This window comes from Pimephales promelas, chromosome 11, assembly GCF_988280905.1.
Source record: "Pimephales promelas chromosome 11, fPimPro1.hap1.1, whole genome shotgun sequence".
In the NCBI taxonomy this organism is placed as follows: Eukaryota; Metazoa; Chordata; class Actinopteri; order Cypriniformes; family Leuciscidae; genus Pimephales; species Pimephales promelas.
Window position 1 is genome coordinate 27,940,442 of NC_142779.1, and position 19,688 is coordinate 27,960,129.

Here is a 19,688-nt window from a genome sequence, read left to right on the forward strand (position 1 = left end):
TAAAGCTCTCTGAACAGTTTTCACTGAAACTGTCTTTTGAACCTTGAACCGTTTGGTTCCCACTGTTCCCACAAATCCTGGAATGTTTTCATCAAAAACCTTTTTTTTTCATCAAAAATGTATTTTCGACTGAAGAAAGAAAGACATGGACATCTTGGATGACATGGGGGTGAGTGAATTATAAGCAAAAGTTTTTTTTAAAAGTGAACTACTCCTTTAAGTCCTTAGCTGATCGATTTCTAACCAACTGCCTCACAATTTGCACTATTTACAGTATACAGACCCACTCTAGCACAGTCATGCTCACATCACTAGCATAAGTCCTACTTTCTGTAGCTTTGTTACGAGGAAGCAACAACTGAAATATACAGTTTGGACTGACAATTGTATGAGTAGATGATTACAAAATATTTATTTTAAAATGAACTGTTGGAGTTGGATCTTAGTGGTGATAGTGATTTTGTTGATTACAGTGCATTTGCATCTTCAAGGGGAGTGAAAGGAGAGTGGACCATTAAAACCACAAAACACAATTTGCAAACTGATTCCGTGTCATGTGGTATCCACACACTTGCTGTAAGTTAATAATGTTACCCAGTGTAAATCACTGCAGGCATGTGTCAACCAATTTTAACCTTTTATCATATATAATCTACCCATGTACATTGATATATTACAGCACAAACATGTTTCTGATTATATAATTAGTGACAAATATCCTTTTTTTCTTGTCAAAAAACTTTTGCCTTCCTTCAAGTTTGCCACTGAATTCATGAAGTCTGCTGGCTGCATTACCTCCTTCCAGTGCCCTGCAATAAAACAAGAGAGAATGCGCCTAGCCTCACTTTTGTTTCAGTCTTTAGGTATGTACCTTATTGATTGAAATGTTATTAATAGGTATAAATATTTTTAAAGCTTAGAATTTTGTTGAATGATACCAGAGATCAGTATCAAAAATGTCAAAAATGTAACAGGCCGATATATATATATATATATATATATATATATATATATATATATATATATATATATATATATTAGATAGAGAGATTCAAAAACATTAATTAATCGATAACAGCTTTTTGCACTGGCTTAAAAAGTCAATTTATGTTTGTTAGGTATTCAGAAATGTGGATTTAGAACAGCATTAATTTTTAATTTTAAAATATTTACCCTTTTTTTTCATCAGTCCATGAAACTGGAAATGGTGCAAGTGGTCAAATGTGTATATTTACCTTTAATAAGAAAAAAAGACAAGTACATATTTATAAATATATATATATATATATATATATATATATATATATATATATATATATATATATATATATATATATATCCTGTATTTACAGATCGAACTAAAAAATGTGGAATTTGTGCCAAAAATGTTTCAGGGAGAAAGACAGTAAGTGCAGTTTTCCATTAGGAATGGAAACTTTTCATATATAGTATACATAATCTCTGTACCTGACATGTATATAATAATTTACCAACCTGTCATATATGTGGTTCACATCCCTATTGTATATGTGATTTTTCTCTTTGTTTTGTTTTAACAGGAGGCAGAGCCGGCTTCAGACCGCTTTTAGCAGGGGGGCATTTATTTTCAATGGGTGGGCACTAGGTAGGTATGGGGACTTTTTTTCCCGATATTAGATATCCTATATTTATTATTGCTACTGCCTTTTCTGTTAGCTATTAACATGAAGTAATGCAACCCACACAATAAACACATAAAACATTACACATTGTTGCAAGACGAGCGACTCTTAAGAAATTTGATCAAGGGTTAAATAGGCCTATACAAAAAAAAAATTGCAAGACCGACTCTGACCACAGCTTTATAATAGCAAAGCTAACGAACATGTACATAGTCTCTCACTGACAGAATAGCCGATTATATGCTATCTCAATGGCGGAAGTGAGAAAAAAAAAAGCTAAGTTACTCATCTTTATTCTGCTTTGTTCTAACATAAGCATTTACATTCGTAGCCTTAAAAAAGCATCATGTAGTTACCTTTATCAAATAAAACCTTTAACACCTTTAACAAATAAAAAACACCCACAACATACACAGATATTATTCTACAATTTCCATTTACAAGAAAATATAGGCTTAAACACCTGTTTCTCCAGCCCGATCTCATGAAAGTTCGTGTCTATGGCACGAATGTCATTTCTCGTGGCATTTATACGCCAAAAACAGTTTTTGCGTGTATTTGGCACGCGATTTTCGCGTACATATGATACGCACTTTTTTGCGTATAATACGCACGAACTCCCCACCCCCCTCCCCCCTAAACCTAACCCAGGGTTTTTTAGTGCGTACCATATAAACGAAAAAAACACTTTTGGCGTATAAATGCCACGAGAAATGACACTCGTGGTATAGATACGCATCTTCATGAGACTGTGTTGGTTTCTCCACGGCGGGAGTGAGTGACATTTCAGGACAATGGGCAGCGCAAAAACTAGGCCAACTAAACTATTAGTTTCATCACGTGACAACACATAGTGAACATTACAGTACATGCCAGTTAGATAAATAGCTACACTTACGACTCGGACTCGACTGTCTTTGGTCTCGGTCTCGACTACAACACTGCACGGTAGAAGCACCAAATACCAAAGCCGGGCTGTCGTTGTCTTGCTGTATGGGGTAATCGATGTGTAAGGAGAAACTGTGGTATTGAACCATTTTCTAATTTCCATTTTTGGAGAGTTTTCATCTGTTTGCTTTGTTTTGAATGCAGGAAGCTCGCGCGGTCGCGCCAACTGAAAATCATTTCATTCAAGTATTAACGTGCGTGATTGGGGGGGGGCGGCAGGGGGGTTTCCTCACGGCGTCACACTGGTTTTTATGTTGGCTTTATTGTATTTTCAGCTAATGAGCCGTTTGTAGACATATATTTGTACTATTTCTCACTGAAATGTGAATTAAATTAAACTGATATTATTTTGTAAATTATATCATAATTCAATTTGGGGGGGCACAAAATACATTTGGGGGGGCATTGCCCCCTAATGCCCCCCCATAGCGCCGGCACTGACAGGAGGCATGTACCTGTGGGGCAGTGATGCATGTAGAGTGTGCCACACACATGTGCTACATATGTCAAGGTAAAAGAGAATATTGCAGAAGTCTCTCTCTCTCTCTCTCTCTATATATATATATATATATATATGTGTGTGTGTGTGTGTATGTATTTTTTTGTATCTAACCTGTACCCTTGGCAGGTGAGTGTGTGCGTGTGTGTGCGTGTGTGTGTGTGTGTGTGTGTGTGTGTGTGTGTGTGTGTGTCTGTACATACTCACTCACTCACTCGCTCACTTAAACACTCACTCAAACACTCATTTACTGACTCTCTCTCTCTCTCACACACACACACACACAAACACACACACTCCCTCACTCAAACAAACACTCAATCACTCACCCATTCAAACACTCACCTATTAATTCACTAACTCAGTCACTCACTTAATCACACAAACACTCACCCACTTACAGTTTTTTTTATTCGCTTTGGTACTATTTTCACAAGTAAGGTGTACATTTTCAAAACTCTTAGTGCTAATATCACAACAGATCATCAAAAGTGCACTTTTTTCAAACATTTCATCATGTTTTCAACTGTGTTAGTACAATTCACACAATCACAAAGTATCCTTTTCACAACACAAAATAAGTGTTTCATCTACATTATTGTTTCATTCACAGTAACTGCCTTTCATAAAGCTCTTACTATCAAACTTTTGATTTGCATCTCTTTTTGTTCAGTTTGATACTTTTGTCTATTATTTAATCCAACAGATCTTAATGGTTAATCAATTAATTTTGGTAAACATATAGATTTTCATTTCAGCAATATACAGTATATGGATTTTGAGAACTAGAGAAATAAAATGTGTGTTTGTATGAATATTTAAATTACATGTAACCAGTAACCACACATGATGAATACTCGTTATAGCTAAATTTTTTCACATAGTGGTGACCAGTCTGACCACAATTGGCCACTATGTACTGTAATGTGTGCACTAAATGTTATGTTCCCATTCAGGGAACTTCGAGCTGCGTGTAAACGCCGTGGGAACGCCTCTGCGTGACGAGTCATGAAGCACGTATGAAATCTGTCCAATGGCGAGACGGAACGTCATAGGCGGGGTGACGTATCGACCAGGAAACTATAAAGCATCCCCGAAACACAAGCGCAACAGCTTCTGAGTCTTCACAAGCGCTCTATGTATGAATTTTGTCTGTCTGTCTAATATTGTATATTTATATATATTGATATGGCGAGCAAACAACAGCAGAAAGTGTGTTCATCCCTGCCCTCGCTTCATCACGGGTGGGGATACACACGATCTGTGTGTTGTTTGTTTGGGAGTGCAGCATGCTCAGTCGGCTCTCGAGGGGGCCGGCTGTGCACTGCGAGTGTCTGCCCATGAAGACACTTCGCTCCCGCCGGGCACTCTTCGAGGAGAGTGGTTCGGTGCGCGCTCCCCGCGGCTCGGGTCCCGCTGCTGCCGAGGCACAGCGAAGGCTTGCGTCGTGGGGATCGCAGATGGATCTATCAGCGGGGATTGAGACGGGCCCCGCCCTTTCTCTGCCCTTACCTGGTAGATCCAGTGCCTCAGTTCTCGCTGCGGGAGTCCGCGTTGCGGTTTTTCCTGCCCGGGCTGAGGCGCCATCACTTCAATTATCCAGTTCTGAGGAGCTGGATGTTGAAAGTGTGGATGCAGAGTCTATGGACTCAGTGGAGAGCGAGGGAAGCTCGTTTGCCATCCCAGTCTCCCGCGAATGTAGTAAAAATAAAGGGAAAAAAAAAAAAAAATGGAGGTTTTTGACTCGGGCTGTGGAAAAATTAACCATTGAATGGCCAGTTGAGACCTCTATGTATGCTAATATTGCTGGGTCTAGGAGATATGAGTGAGGGGGAGGTCGTCGGCACTGACGTGATTAATGAGATACTGCGTCAGGCGGCAGATATTTCTCTCCGTGCCACCAAGGAGACGGCCAGATCAGTCGGCCGCTCTATGGCAGCCCTGGTGGCCACGGAGAGGCATCTGTGGCTAAATCTGGCTAATATGAAGGAGAAAGATAAAGCGTTTCTCCTGGATGCGCCGCTGTCGTCCGGGAAAAAAACAGGCAGCGGCGCTCCAGAAATGTCTCCCCCTCCGTACTCATCCTTCGGGGGCTGCTGGGCGAGAGCAGCCCCGCCCGTCGAGAGAGCGTCGCGTCTCGGGCTCCTCCCCAGCAAAACTGGGCTGAGACGCGGCGTTCTCAGACGAGGTCTTCCCGGGATAGAACCGATCTGAGGACGGTTATTGTCGCCAGGAAGGCTTCGTCGAAGAAGTCCTGACGCCACTGGTGTCAGGCTACTGAGGGTGGTCCCCACCGTGAGACAGAGGTGTTCGCCGCTGAATCCGGCGCCCGCTCTCTCTCGGTGCCCTCAGGGGTTCGTTCTGCCAACCCTGCCTGTAATGGGGGGTGCAGACGGTCCCAGCGAGCGATTTCCCGAGGGACGCTCGTTTGCTCCGAGGAGCGATACAGAACGGTCGTTAAACCCTGCCTGTGCGCGGTCACAGGGCGCTGTTTCTGTTTTTAAAAACTACTCCAGAGGCCAGTCTCGAGAGACTGGTACCCTTAGTAGAATTTCTGGTAGAATGGGGAAGTCTTCCAAATATATCTCGTTGGGTCCTGCAGACTATCGAACGCGGGTACGCGATCCAGTTCAGGTCGCGTCCACCTCGTTTCCGGGGGGTTTTGCCCACAGTGGTGACCCCCGAGCAGGCTCTGGTTATGGAACAAGAAGTGAAAGCTCTGCTAATGAAGGGGGCGATAGAACGAGTTCTTCCTCCCGACAGAGAGCTGGGGTATTACAGCCGGTACTTCATTGTTCCAAAGAAGGATGGGCGGCTGCGTCCGATTTTAGACCTGCGCCTCTTAAATCGGTCAGTAGGGAAGCTCAAGTTCTAAATGCTGACTCTCAAGCAGATCGTGTCACAGATCAGGTCCGAGGACTGGTTTGTCACGATAGACCTAAAAAAAGACGCGTACTTCCATATCTCCATCCTTCCGCAACATCGGAAGTTCCTGAGGTTCGCTTTTTGGGGCGAAGCGTACCAATATCGGGTCCTTCCATTCGGCCTAGCGTTATCTCCTCGAACCTTCACGAAATGCATGGACGCGGCCTTGGCCCGCTGCGTCTCCAGGGCATTCACATTTTAAATTACATCGACGATTGGTTGATTCTGGCTCAATCGGAGCATCAGGCAATTCGGCATCGAGATGCCGTCCTCGCCCACATCAGAAGGTTGGGGTTGAGACTCAACGCTAAGAAGAGTGTGCTTTCGCCAGTTCAGCGGACCACTTTTCTAGGCGTGGTATGGGATTCGACGACGATGCAGGCACGTCTGTCGCCGGCTTGTATAGCCTCGATTATCTCGACTGTCAAGCAAGTGAAGCTAGGCCAGTCACTCACTGTAAAGGAATTCCAGAGAATTCTGGGTCTGATGGCAGCAGCATCCAACGTGTTACCGTGCGGCCTGCTGTACATGAGACCACTACAGTGGTGGCTCAAGACCAAGGGGTTCTCCCCGAGGGGAAAGCCGCTCCGCAAGATCAAGGTCACGCGACGTGGTCTCCGTGCCCTGGCTATGTGGAAAGAACCTTGGTTCCTGTCCCTGGGACCTGCGCTGGGAGCCCCGTGTCGCCGGGTAACGGTGACGACGGATGCCTCTCTCACGGGCTGGGGAGCGATCATGAGTGGTCGCTCGGCCCGCGGGTTGTGGCAAGACCATCATCTCCGATGGCATATAAATTGTCTAGAGATGATGGCGGTGTTTCAGGCTCTGAAACACTTTCTCCCAGACCTCAGAGATCATCATGTTCTTGTCCGGTCAGACAACATGTCTGTGGTCTCTTACATAAACAACCAGGGGGGTCTGCAGGGACCCGTTCTGCTGAACCTGCCTGTGAGGGTGGGCGCAGACGGTCCTAGCGAGTGGTTTCCCGAGGGAAGCTCGTTTGCTCCGAGGAGCGATACAGAACAGTCGTTAAACCCTGCCTGTGCGCGGTCACAGGGCACTGTTTCTGTCTCTATAATTACTCCAGAGGCCAGTCTCGAGAGACTGGTACCCTTAGTGGAATTTCTGGCAGAATGAGAAAGTCTTCCAAATATATCTCGATGGGTCCTGCAGACTATCGAACGCGGGTACGCGATCCAGTTCAGGTCACGTCCGCCTCGTTTTCGGGGGATTTTGCCTACAGTGGTATCCCCCGAGCAGGCTCTGGTCATGGAACAAGAGGTGAAAGCTCTGTTACTGAAGGGGGCGATAGAACGAGTTCTACCCCCCGACAGAGAGTTGGGGTATTACAGCCGTTACTTCATTGTTCCAAAGAAGCTAACGATATACGCCTCCCTCACGGGCTGGGGGCGATCATGAGTGGTCGCTCAGCCCGGGGTCTGTGGACTTTCTCCCAGACCTGAGGGGTCACCATGTTCTTGTCCGGTCAGACAGCACATCGGGGGTCTTTTTATAGACCATCAAGGGGGTCTGCGCTCATGTCCATTATTCAGGCTAGCGCCAGATCCTTCTGTGGGCCCAGGGGAAGCTTCTTCTTTGGCGATTTTATATCCCAGGATATTTAAATCGGGGAGCAGACATCCTGTCGAGGCAGGGGCCGAGGCCCGGGGAGTGGAGACTCCACCCCGAGGTGGTGGAGCTCCTATGGAGTCATTTCGGTCATACCGAGGTAGGCCTATTTGAATCCAGGGACTGAGACACTGCATGCTGTGGTTTCTCTGTATCCACCAGCCCCTCTGGGGTTGGATGCGATGGTACAGGAGTGGCCGAGGTCACCCCTGTACGCATTTCCCCCGATTGCTCTGCTCCCAGGAGTTCTGGAGAGGGTTCACCGAGTCGGGGTCTTTCTACTGTTAGTAGCCCCGCGTTGGCCGGCCCGAGTATGGATGCGGGTCGATACTTCACCCCCGCCCAGATCTATGGAGGTTGTGGCTTGGCCTCTGAGGGGGCCCAGCTCATAGAATCGGGTCTCTCGACTGAGGTCGTGGAGACCATCCTCCAATCCAGAGCTCCGTCCACGAGGAGATTATATGCCTTGAGGTGGCAATGTTTCACCTCTTGGTGGGGAGAACACCAGTTGGACCCAGTTAACTGCCCGGTGTGGCGGTGCTGGAATTCCTTTGGAGCATTTCTCCACAGGGTTATCCCACTCCACACTAAAGGTGTATGTGGTGGCCTATCTGCTTACCACGTCCCTTTGAGTGGAGCTTTTCACGGGAGATACCCATTGGTAATTCTTTTTCTTCGTGGTATTGTGAGGTCAGACCAAGAGAAACTAATCTGCTCTGCCCTCTGAGGGCTCTAGATGCTTATGTCCACAGAGCTGCCCTGTGGAGAAAGCCTGAACAGTTATCTGTTTGTTTTGGACCTCCGAAGAAAGGTTGTCCCGCATCTGAGCAGAGGTTGAGTAAGTGAGTGGTCGAGGCCATCTCATTTGCATATGAGTCCGCCGGTCAGCCTTCTCCTTTGGCTGTCTGGGCTCACTCAACCAGGGGTATGGTAGCTCCGCTCCAGGGGCGCAGGTGCTTTCGTCTAAATATGTGCCTGATTTCATACAACGGACACCTGCTCGCATGGCGGCGTTGGTATTAGCGTTCCCACGGCGTTTACACGCAGCTCGAAGTTCCCTGAATGGGAACGTCTCTGGTTACGTATGTAACCCTAGTTCCCTGAAGGGAACGAGACGCTGCGTGTCTATGCCATACTCCCAGCATGCCCGTGAGCGCTTGCTTCAGTCCTATCAGAAGCTGTTGCGCTTGTGTTTCGGGGATGCTTTATAGTTTCCTGGTCGATACGTCACCCCGCCTATGACGTTCCGTCTCGCCATTGGACAGATTTCATACGTGCTTCATGACTCGTCACGCAGAGGCGTTCCCACGGCGTTTACACGCAGCGTCTCGTTCCCTTCAGGGAACTAGGGTTACATACGTAACCAGAGACGTTTTGTTCTTCTTTAGTTACATTTCATTATAGAAAGTATACCTATGTTACAATTATATCTGAAAAATAAAAACTATAATTTGCCTAAATGATTGTAGAGGATGTCTTCATTGATCCTTGATTTGATTAGGCCTACATATATGATGGATATTTGGAAATTATAGATTATGTAAATGTTGGGTACTGCAAGTGTATTGCCTAATGTTACAGTAAAACTGTGTAATCTGTCTTTTATAGTACTGTAGCATATTCATTTCAGCACTTCTAAGGCCGATTTGAAACATGTATCTTGCATTGTTTGCTGTTGGATGAACTGATTGTTAAAAGTACTAAACTGAAAGAAGATCATATTGTTGTGTTTCAGTGATTAAACCAAATGTTCTCATTACATATTACAATAATCTTGTGTTTGAAATAATTATTATGTGGACTGAAAACATGTGCAACTGACTGAAAGCATTACATCAGGTTTTGAAAGAATGACTAGCTGCGTTACAAGTGTGATCAGTTTGGATTTTTGTACTAAGAGTTTTGAAAATGTACACCTTACTTGTGAAAATAGTACCAAAGCGAATAAAAAAAAACTGTAATCACTCTCACTCAAACACTCGCCATTCAATCAAACTCACTCACTCCCTCACTCAAACAAACACTCAAACAAACACTCACTCACTCACTCATTCACCAACTCAATCACTCAAACACTCACCCCCTCACTCAAACACTCACTCAAACAAACACTCAATCACTCACTCACTCATTCACTAACTCAATCACATTAAACACTCACTCCCTCACTCAAACACTCAATCAAACACTCATTCAAACAAACACTCAACCACTCACTCACTCATTCACTAACTCAATCACTCAGACACTCACCCAATTAATCACTCACTGAAACACTCTCACTCAAACACTCACTCATTCAATCAAACAACCTCACTCAGTCAATCACTCACTCACTCCAACACTCACTCACCCAAACACTCTCACTCACTCACTCCAACACTCACTTACTCAATGATGCATTCAGTGCATGTACATACTCACTCGCTCACTTAAACAAACACTCACTGACTGACTCACACACACACACACACACACACACACACTAACTCACTCAAACACTCACTCACACACTCACACAAACACTCATTTACTGATTCTCTCTCACTCACACACACACACACACACTCACTCACTCATTCACTCTCAATCACTCATTCACTAACTCAAACACTCATTCAAACACTCACTCAGTCACTCACTCACTCAGTCACTCACTCACTCAGTCACTCAAACACTCAGTCACTCAAACACTCTCACTCAAACACTTACTCATTCACACTCACTCATTTAATCATTCACTCACTCAAACTCAGTCCTTTAAACACTCAGTCACTCAAACACTCAGTCTCAGTCAATCAAACACTCACTCATGCAAACACTCAATCACTCACTCATTCACTAACTCACTCACTCAAACACTCTCACTCAAACACTTACTCATTCACACTCACTCATTGTGACGGTTCAATAAATGGTTGTGCTCATGTGTTTGTCCCCGAGTTATAGGCTGATTGCTGGAGGGCGTGGCTTTACACCTGAACCAGATCATGACGTTTTAAAAGATACTGGGTTAAACAGAGAGAGAACGATGGCTTACTGGTGTTGTTGCGGCTCTGGGAACTTCCAGAGAGCTCACAGGACATATGGGTCACGGGAGAGCACAACCGCTTCGGAGATCTGAGACGATGTACTTCCCCTGATGAGGATCTTTTGATTTTGGATTTTTGATTATGTTTGGTTATGTTTGGTTAAACTGACATCACTTGAGCTTGTTACTTACAAATACATGCTGACATACTAACTAACATTTATACTGATCTCTTGACATATCATATTTAATTACTTTATGTAAAATAAATCTTATGGTTTATGCAGCGGTTGTGTGGCGTGTCCCTTTCTTTGTTGCGATCTTTGAGAAGAATCGTAACATCATTCACTAACTCACTCATTTAATCATTCACTCACTCAAAATCACTCACTCACTCATTCACACTCACTCATTCAATCAATCAAACAAACCCACTCCCTCCCTCACTCAAACACACTCACTCACTCCAACACTCATTTAATTCACACTCACTCAAACAAACACTCACTCACTTACTCACACACACGCTTAAACAGTCAATCAATCTCACTCACTCAAACACTCTCATTCACTCCAACACTCATTTAATTCACACTCACTCAAACAAACACTCACTCACTCACTCACACACTCAAACAAACACTCAATCAATCTCACTCACTCCAACACTCACCCAAACACTCACTCCAACACTCACTTAATTCACACTCACACAAACACTCATTCACGCACTCAAACAAACTCTCAATCACTCACTCAAACACTCACTCACTCATTCACTGACTCAATCACTCTCACTCACTCATTCACTAACTCACTCACTCATTCAAACACTCACTCATTTAAACATTCACTCACTCAAACTCACTCACTCAAAAACTCACTCATTCACAATCACTCACTCTCTTTTATGTCTTGTTTCTTTTTACACAGCTGACCCAGACCTGTTAGGCCAACCCTCTGGATCCGCAGAAGCCTTTGTCCCCATTCATAAATTATGCTGGTCAAACCAAGAGAAAAGAGGTAAAAGCAAACCCAAACTTTGCCCTTGTTCTCAAATATGGTCTATACAGACTGTGTCTCATTTACTGTAGCAACATATGTTGCCTAACTATGCTGTTTCTAACAACATTATTCACCTTAAACAAAAATCTATTATTTTGACCAAATCTATTAGCTCTATAAAACTTTATCTATTTAATTGTACATTCAATTTAATTCAGTATTTTATATAGTTTAGCTTCCTGCAATGATGTGTATGTTTGATAATGTCTCTATGTCCCAGGGCAGAGCAAGTAAACAATAGTTGTTTCTTATATATAAACATTTATGTTTATATATAAGAAACAACTATTGTTTACTTGCTCTGCCCTGGGACATAGAAATAACAAACATGTCAACTCTTATAAAGGATTGACATTCCTCTTCAATTAATAGAAAGGTTTAGGTAGTAATTACATTTTTGTAGAATGTCCCACATTGTAAACCTGTGATGTTGACATGAATTCTGACATATTTTTTGAACAGAAGAGACCGTTATGTCCATGTTGGAGGCCATAGGAAAGCCTATGGCCATATCCAGTGAGGAAGAAATGGAGGAGGACAAGGAGGAAGAGCAAGAAAATGAAGAAAGATATAGGGATGATGAGGGAGTGGAGGAGGACAAGGAGGAAGAGCAAGACCATGAAGAAAGGCGTAGGGAAGATGAGGGAGTGGAGGAAAAAGAAAGGAAAGTTTACAAAGTATTAGGAAGGCTAACAGCGCAAGGAAAGAGCTACCTGGTAGATGAAGATGAGTTGAGGAGGAGGGTCAAAGGAGAAAACATGTCCACAAACATGTTCCGAATGTTGATAAGGGTTTTTATTCCTATTATATGCATACATTTAAGTATAAAAGAAGATCGAAAGTCAGATGTAGTTTGCCACTCTGCCCCTCATGGCTATTGATAGGCATGGTACGGTGTTTAGAAAGCTCTGCTCTCATGCTTTGCATCTGTGACACTGTATTTGTTCATACATAGGTTGGCAAAAAAGATGTTCCACCCAATGTGCTGCAGCAGCCTAGAAAGGCAAAGATAAAGCTGACAATATTCAGCACTTTAACAGAGGGAGAAGCAGAAGACCTAGCCAAGGGGTTTGGTATGGCACTGGCCAAACATGTCCCGAAAGAGAAACTACTTGCAGGTATACCTGAAGAGGACATCCGAGCAACACGGAAAAAAAACTGGCAGTGTAAATGAACCAAAATAAAACAATCCCGGGTCACATTATCCGTGTATTTTTCGGAATCTATGTGTGAAAGGGGCTATAGAGTATATCCATTTAGCCTCTTCCGGGTCCAATAACAATAGCGGAACCTGTTAATTTGTTTACGATCAAGTCATTTAGTGAAGCACCCTTGCCGGGAAAGGGTTTTTCCCTTTGTTAAATTTAATTGGCCTAATATGCATTTTATTCTAACATTACCATTGTACAAAGTCTCTGTATCAAGAGGTCAATTAATCAAGTGATAATGTCATGCATATTGTAATTCCATATGATCCTCAAGTCTTGGTCACCTTCCTATATTTATATAGCGCTTTTAACAATATGGGGCTATGGCTATGATGCAACAGAGTAACAATTCCAGGTAGTAACATGAATATTTTAATTTATTTACAGGAGGAGCATTGAAAAAATGAAAAGTAATGTGGAAAACCTTGGTCCTGAATCTGAGCTGGATTTGGCCACCCACCGCTTTGGGCCTACAGCGGCTGAGGTTTTCTTGTCCTTTTTAGAGGACTCTTTGAAATAAACAGTACCCATGTTTCTGCACACATGTACTAATTGTTGCTGTTATCAGCTTATTTCTAAATAAAAACATAAAAGCTCATTACTTTATTTGATATTTGAGAAGGCTTTTATTTTCGTTGTCAATTGTTTTATAGTACAATGTGAACAATCAAGTCAATTGTTTTATAGTAACTTTTCTGGAGGACTCATAGTGGAGAACAAGTAAAATGTTTAATAAAATGGCAAAACTCCATTTGAATAAAAATTTCTTGTCAAACCTTATTTGTATTATCTTTTTGGGCCACTGATTGCTTTGTTTTTTCTTCTTGATTTTATAGGAAAACTTCATGTAACATCTGTCCTAGTCTCTGAGGCAGTGTTTCTGTCAGTCTTTCTTTTTCTGTTTGCAAGTAGTGGGCGTATTTTACGTGAATTGTCCTCATCACAATGTAGCACAAATCTTTTAAAGTTTATATTTTCTTCCTTTGTTTGCTCTTCAAGTTCATTGACTTTATGGGCAATGTCCTCAGGAATTCTCTCCCAGGTCTGTAAAGTCTTCAATATGCTTTCCAGTTTCCTGACAGTTGTACTATGCCTATCTTCACCTGCATTTTCATCCTGTATAGGCCCCACTGAAATGTTAATTGCATGTTTTGATGTCATCTCACTCATCTCATTTGGTCATTTGACGCTCTAGAGCGTCAATCGGCACTCCCCTTACATATATTAATAACTTCGGATTGGATGACGGTATTAATTTACTTTTTTTTATGAAAAAGCTGACATTCGTCTGCATAAACTGTGTTGACTTCCGCGATTCAAAAGCATTTTGTATTTTAGTGCAAATCTATAGCATTTTACTGCAAAACAAACGTCTCGGTTACGTATGTAACCCTCGTTCCCTGAGTAGGGAACGGAGACGTTACGTCAGAAGTGACGGAGATTGGGGGTTTCGCATAGAAAGCCAATCCTCTTCGAGTATTTAAACACGAGCCAATGGCATGCAATGCCTTGGGGCTGCGGAAATTTGCATAGCGTACTCCGCCCTTCTCCGTGAGTATAAAAGGAGGAAGTGAACGCAACCGCAGTATGTCTTCGCTGAGGAGCCAAGACTGAACTCGGCATCTACCCAGCGATACAGCAGAAGTGGCAGGGAGACGTAACGTCTCCGTTCCCTACTCAGGGAACGAGGGTTACATACGTAACCGAGACGTTCCCTTTCGTAGTCACTTCGAGTTACGTCAGAAGTGACGGAGATTGGGGGTCTGTGCCATCACGCCAACTTCAGGCTGTCTTCCAGTGCCCTGCGAAAGTCTAAACCCCCGAGCCTTACCTGTTTTCCTTAGGGGATCCGACTTAGACACAGGATTACCAAGGTACACTGGGAAACATATCCCGAAGGGGACATGCTACCAGCTGCCTACCGAAGGGAGGACTTACGATTACACATATGGCCACATAGGAACACATATGGAATCACTGGAGCACCAACCGCAGGTGGCTACTAATTTCAGCTCCAGGGGTGGCAGATGGCTTGCCAAGGGAAGACACATGCTCAGAGAGGCTTACAGTGGATAATACACATGAGACGGTTACCAAGGGGGAACCGTACGCATGGAGGCACCTAGCCAGCATCCAGAGCCACAGCAGTGGTGCCCGCATCGTCGGTGCTGAAGGACTCAAGGCTTCAATGGAAGAACTGAGGAAATATCGCACTTATCCAGTCCGGGGAGTGGAGTGGCGAGCAAGCGAAGACACCTGAGCGGATCCAGAACTGGCCGAAACGAGTACGTGAGAGGATACCGGCTCAATTCGCAGATTATAGAATCTGGCGAAGGTGTTGGGTGTCGCCCAGCCTGCAGCTCTGCAGATGTCTGTTAGCGAGGCGCCGTGCGCTAAAGCCCAAGAGGAGGCCACACTCCGAGTGGAATGGGCCGTCACACCAAGGGGGCACGGAAGGCCTTGCTGCTGGTAAGACAAAGCAATGGCATCCACAATCCAGTGGGACAGCCGTTGCTTTGAGAGAGCCCTTCCCTTCTGGCTCCCTCCATGACAGACAAAGAGCTGGTCTGAGGTCCTGAAACACTGCGTTCTGTCGACATAGGTGCGGAGAGCACGTACCGGACAGAGCAGTGCCAAGGCTGGGTCTGCCTCCTCCGGGGGCAGCGCTTGCAGGTTCACCACCTGGTCCCGGAAGGGAGTGGTGGGAACCTTGGGCACATATCCAGGCCGGGGTCTCAGGATCACGTGAGAGTAAGCCGGCCCGAACTCCAGGCACGCTTCGTCAACGGAGAATGCGTGCAGGTCCCCCACCCTCTTGATGGAAGCCAATGCAACCAGGAGTGCTGTCTTCATGGACAGAAACTTTTAACTCTACCGATTGCAAAGGCTCAACGGGATGCCTCTGCAGAGCACTTAAAACTACTGAGAGGTCCCAAGAGGGTACGAGGGGAGGACGAGGCGGATGCAGCCTCCTCGCTCCCCTCAGGAACCTGATGACCAGGTCGTGCTTCCCTAAGGACTTACCTTCCACTGCTTCATGAGAAGCGGCAATGGCCGCGACGTAAACCTTAAGGGTGGAGGGCGACAGCCTGCGCTCCAACCCTTCTTGCAGGAAGGAAAGCACGACACTGATCGAACATCTCCGGGGGTCTTCTCCGCGAGAAGAGCACCAATTGACGAAGAGGTTCCACTTCAACGCATAAAGGTGTCTCGTGGACGACGCTCTGCGGAAGTGATGGTATCCGCCACCGCAGGTGGCAGCGAACTCAAACCTGCCTCGTGCCGTCCAGGAGCCACACGTGCAGCCTCCAAAGATCGGGACGAGGGTGCCACAGAGTGCCCCGTCTCTGAGAGAGTATCTTGTCTCAGAGGAATAGGCCAAGGAGGTGCTGTCGCGAGGAGCAAGAGATCGGAGAACCACGTCTTGGTGGGCCAGTAGGGGGCTACCAGCAAGACCTGCTCCTCGTCCTCCTTGATCTTGCACAACACCCGTGCAAGGAGGCTCACTGTGGGACACGCATACTTGCGTGGGCCCCGTGGCCAGCTGTGCGCCAGCGCATCCGAGCCGAGAGTGCCGCGGGTCAGAGAATAAAACTGGGCGCAGTGGGACGAGTCCCGAGAGGCGAACAGGTCTATCTGTGCCTCCCCGAACTCGTCCCAAATCAGCTGGACCGACTGGGGATGGAGTCGCCATTCGCCGGAGATGGGGCGGACCCGGGACAGCTCGTCGGCTGCCCAGTTCCGGTCTCCAGGAATGTAAACTGCACGAAGGGACCTCAGGTGCTTCTGACTCCATATCAAGAGGTGGCGGGCGAGCTGCGACAACTGGCGTGAGCGTAGACCCCCCTGGTGGTTGATGTACGCTACTGCCGTAGTGTTGTCTGAGCGGACAAGCACATGCTGGCCCTTGAGCAACGCTCGGAAGCGGTGTAGGGCGAGCCGTACTGCCAACAGCTCGAGGCAATTGATGTGCATGAGGCGCTGGGCTCCTGTCCAGGAACCGGCGGCTGCATGCCCATTGCACATGGCACCCCAACCCGTGGTAGATGCATCCGTGGAGACAACGAGATGCCTGGAAACTCGCTGAATAGGGACGCCGGTCCGTAAGAAGCTGAGGTTCGACCACGGGAAGAAGGTTCGGCGGCACGCTGGAGTCACTGGAACTCGGAGCGAGCCGCGATGCCATGCCCACCTCGGGACTCGATCGCGAAGCCACAGCTGAAGCGGTCTCATATGAAGCAAACCGAGCGGCGTTGCCGCAGCCGCGGATGCCATATGCCCCAGGAGCCTCTGAAATAGTTTCAGTGGAACCGCACTCTTGCCCTCGAACTGTCGAAGACAAGTCAGCAGTGAGTGCGCGCGCTCGTTCGTGAGCTGCGCGGACATGGCGACCGAGTCTATCTCCATGCCGAGAAAAGAGATCCTCTGCACGGGGCAAAGTTTGCTCTTTTTCCGGTTGACCCGAAGGCCCAAACGGGCTAGGTGCCGGAGCACCAAGTCTCTGTGTTCGCAAAGCTGAGCTCGAGAGTGTGCTAGTATCAGCCAGTCGTCGAGATAATTCAGGATGCGAACCCCGTGTTCGCGAAGGGGAACAAGGGCTGCCTCGAAGATCTTCGTGAAGACGCGAGGGGACAGAGCTAACCCGAATGGGAGAACGGCGTACTGATATGCCTGGCCCTCGAAGGCAAACCGAAGAAACGGTCTGTGTCGAGGTAAGATGGACACATGGAAGTACGCGTCCTTCAGGTCCATCGCTGCAAACCAATCCTGATACCGAACACATTCGAAAATGCGTTTGGCCGTGAGCATTTTGAACGGTAGTCGATGGAGAGAACGGTTCAAAATGCGCAGGTCCAGGATCGGTCGTAACCCACCGGTCTTCTTGGGGACAATGAAGTAGGGGCTGTAAAACCCGGACTCCACCTCGGCTGGAGGGACCGTCTCGATTGCACCCTTCGCCAGCAGGGTCGCAATCTCCGCTCTCAGGAGTGGGGCATTGCCACCAACTATCGTGGAGCGAACTCCCCTGAAGCGGGGAGGAGACCGTGCGAACTGAATCGCGTAGCCGAATCTGATCGTTCTGATGACCCAGCGGGATATCCCGGGAAGCACTAGCCAGGCTTCCAGGAAGTGAGCCAACGGGGTCATCTGAACCACAGACGTCCCCCCGGAGGGGCAGCGTGGCGGGTCGACTGGCACGCGTGCAGGGATGACCCCGCTCGGATGCGTCGAAGCCCGCTCCCCGACGGAAGGGACCAGGGAAAGCGGAGCGTTCCACGGGGGTCCGTTCCGCCGGGGGTCTGGCGACAGAGGGGGAAGGGATTGGCGTAGCCCGGGGACGACACTCGCACCCTTCCGCACCCTCAGAGACAGAGAGGAATGTGTGGGCTGACGCACTGGAACGTCGAGCGCACTCATTCCAGTCTGTGGGCTCAGTGATGATGTCAAGTCTTTCTTAACCAACTCAGGGCGCTGCCCACCCGTGGGCGAGCAGCGGGAACTGAAAACGAAAGATTTTCCCCCCGGCCCTCCACCGGGGGCAGGAGGGGGCCTGCTCCCGCCTCCTGGGGAAAAACTCAACTCCATCACTGAGCAGCCCGTATCAGGATCATCGCTTACCTGGCGTTTAGCGGGGTGTGCGGCCTGAGGGGGCTGTGACGCCTGCCGGCGGCCTCCTCCACGCCGTGGCCCGGATGAAGGCTGCTGCTGGGGCGGGGCGGGAGGCAGGGGAGCCGCGGGGGGGCGTCCTCGGCGGCGAGCAGCGGGAGGCATCTGTGCCGACGACTGGGTGGAGGCAGCAGCTGGTCGTCGGGGCAGAACATGTTTGATTGCCTCCGTCTGCTCCTGGGCAGTGGAGACTGCTGGGCAACAGTTCTCGACTGCACCGCCAAAAAAGGCCAACCTGGGAGAGAAGGGCGTCGAGCAGACGAATCCGCTCAGCGCTCCGAGTGTCTGCCAGGTTGACGCTCCTGGACCACACTAGTGGCCATCACCTGACCAACGGCGCGAGCGGCCACTTCCGTTGCCCTTTTGGAGAGCAAGGTCAGTGGCGGACCGCAAATCTTCGAATGCCGTTGGATCAGTCCCGCCCTCGAGCATATCTCTGAGCATCTGCGCTTGCACAGTGCTCATCGCATGCAAAGCGGAGGCCGCCCGTCCCGCCGCTCTACAGGAACGCGCCGCCATGGCAGACGAGAACCTACAGGCTTTGGATGGGTGCCTAGGAGGACCACGGAGGAGGCGCCCCGTGGACACAGCTGTATCGCAACAGAACGCTCCAGCGGGGGCATCCCAGTGCACCCACGGGCGGCCCCCCCATCGAGGGGGGAAAGGCGGGGGAGAGATCGCGCTCTCGAGTGGACAGAGGAGTCCCCCAAGAGCGCGATAACTCCGCATGCAGCTCGGGGAAAAAAAGGCAATGGAGTTGGCCGTGGCCTCGCGGCGGCAGCTTTGTCCAAAAACCAATTATCCCTCCGTGAGAGATCGGGGGAGAATGGAGGATGCCACTCTAACCCAATACTCCCAGCGGCTTGAGACAGCATGCCGTCAGCTCGGGATCCGACACGGGCAGCGCTGGCTCTCCCGAAGGGGGCAGTGCAGCCGCATCCTCATCTCCCGAGGACTGTAGCCCACCTAGTGATGCTGCGATCGACATCACATCATCATCTGGAGCGCTGCTCGAAGCAGCCGGTACCACTGAAGAGGCAGCCGACTGAATCGAA

At 47.6% G+C, this 19,688-nt stretch overlaps 1 long non-coding RNA gene and 1 pseudogene across 1 annotated transcript; one reads left to right on the forward strand and one right to left on the reverse strand.

Annotated features, from left to right (window-relative positions):
* The first annotated feature begins 771 nt into the window (after positions 1-771).
* LOC148977214 (uncharacterized) lies at positions 772-11,646 on the forward strand. Its single transcript, XR_016145593.1, has 3 exons — positions 772-863; positions 3,054-3,120; positions 11,627-11,646. It is a non-coding gene; the product is annotated as an uncharacterized LOC148977214 (long non-coding RNA).
* A 2,106-nt stretch (positions 11,647-13,752) lies between these two features.
* Positions 13,753-19,688, reverse strand: part of LOC148977215 (uncharacterized) — a 30,575-nt pseudogene continuing 24,639 nt past the window's right edge.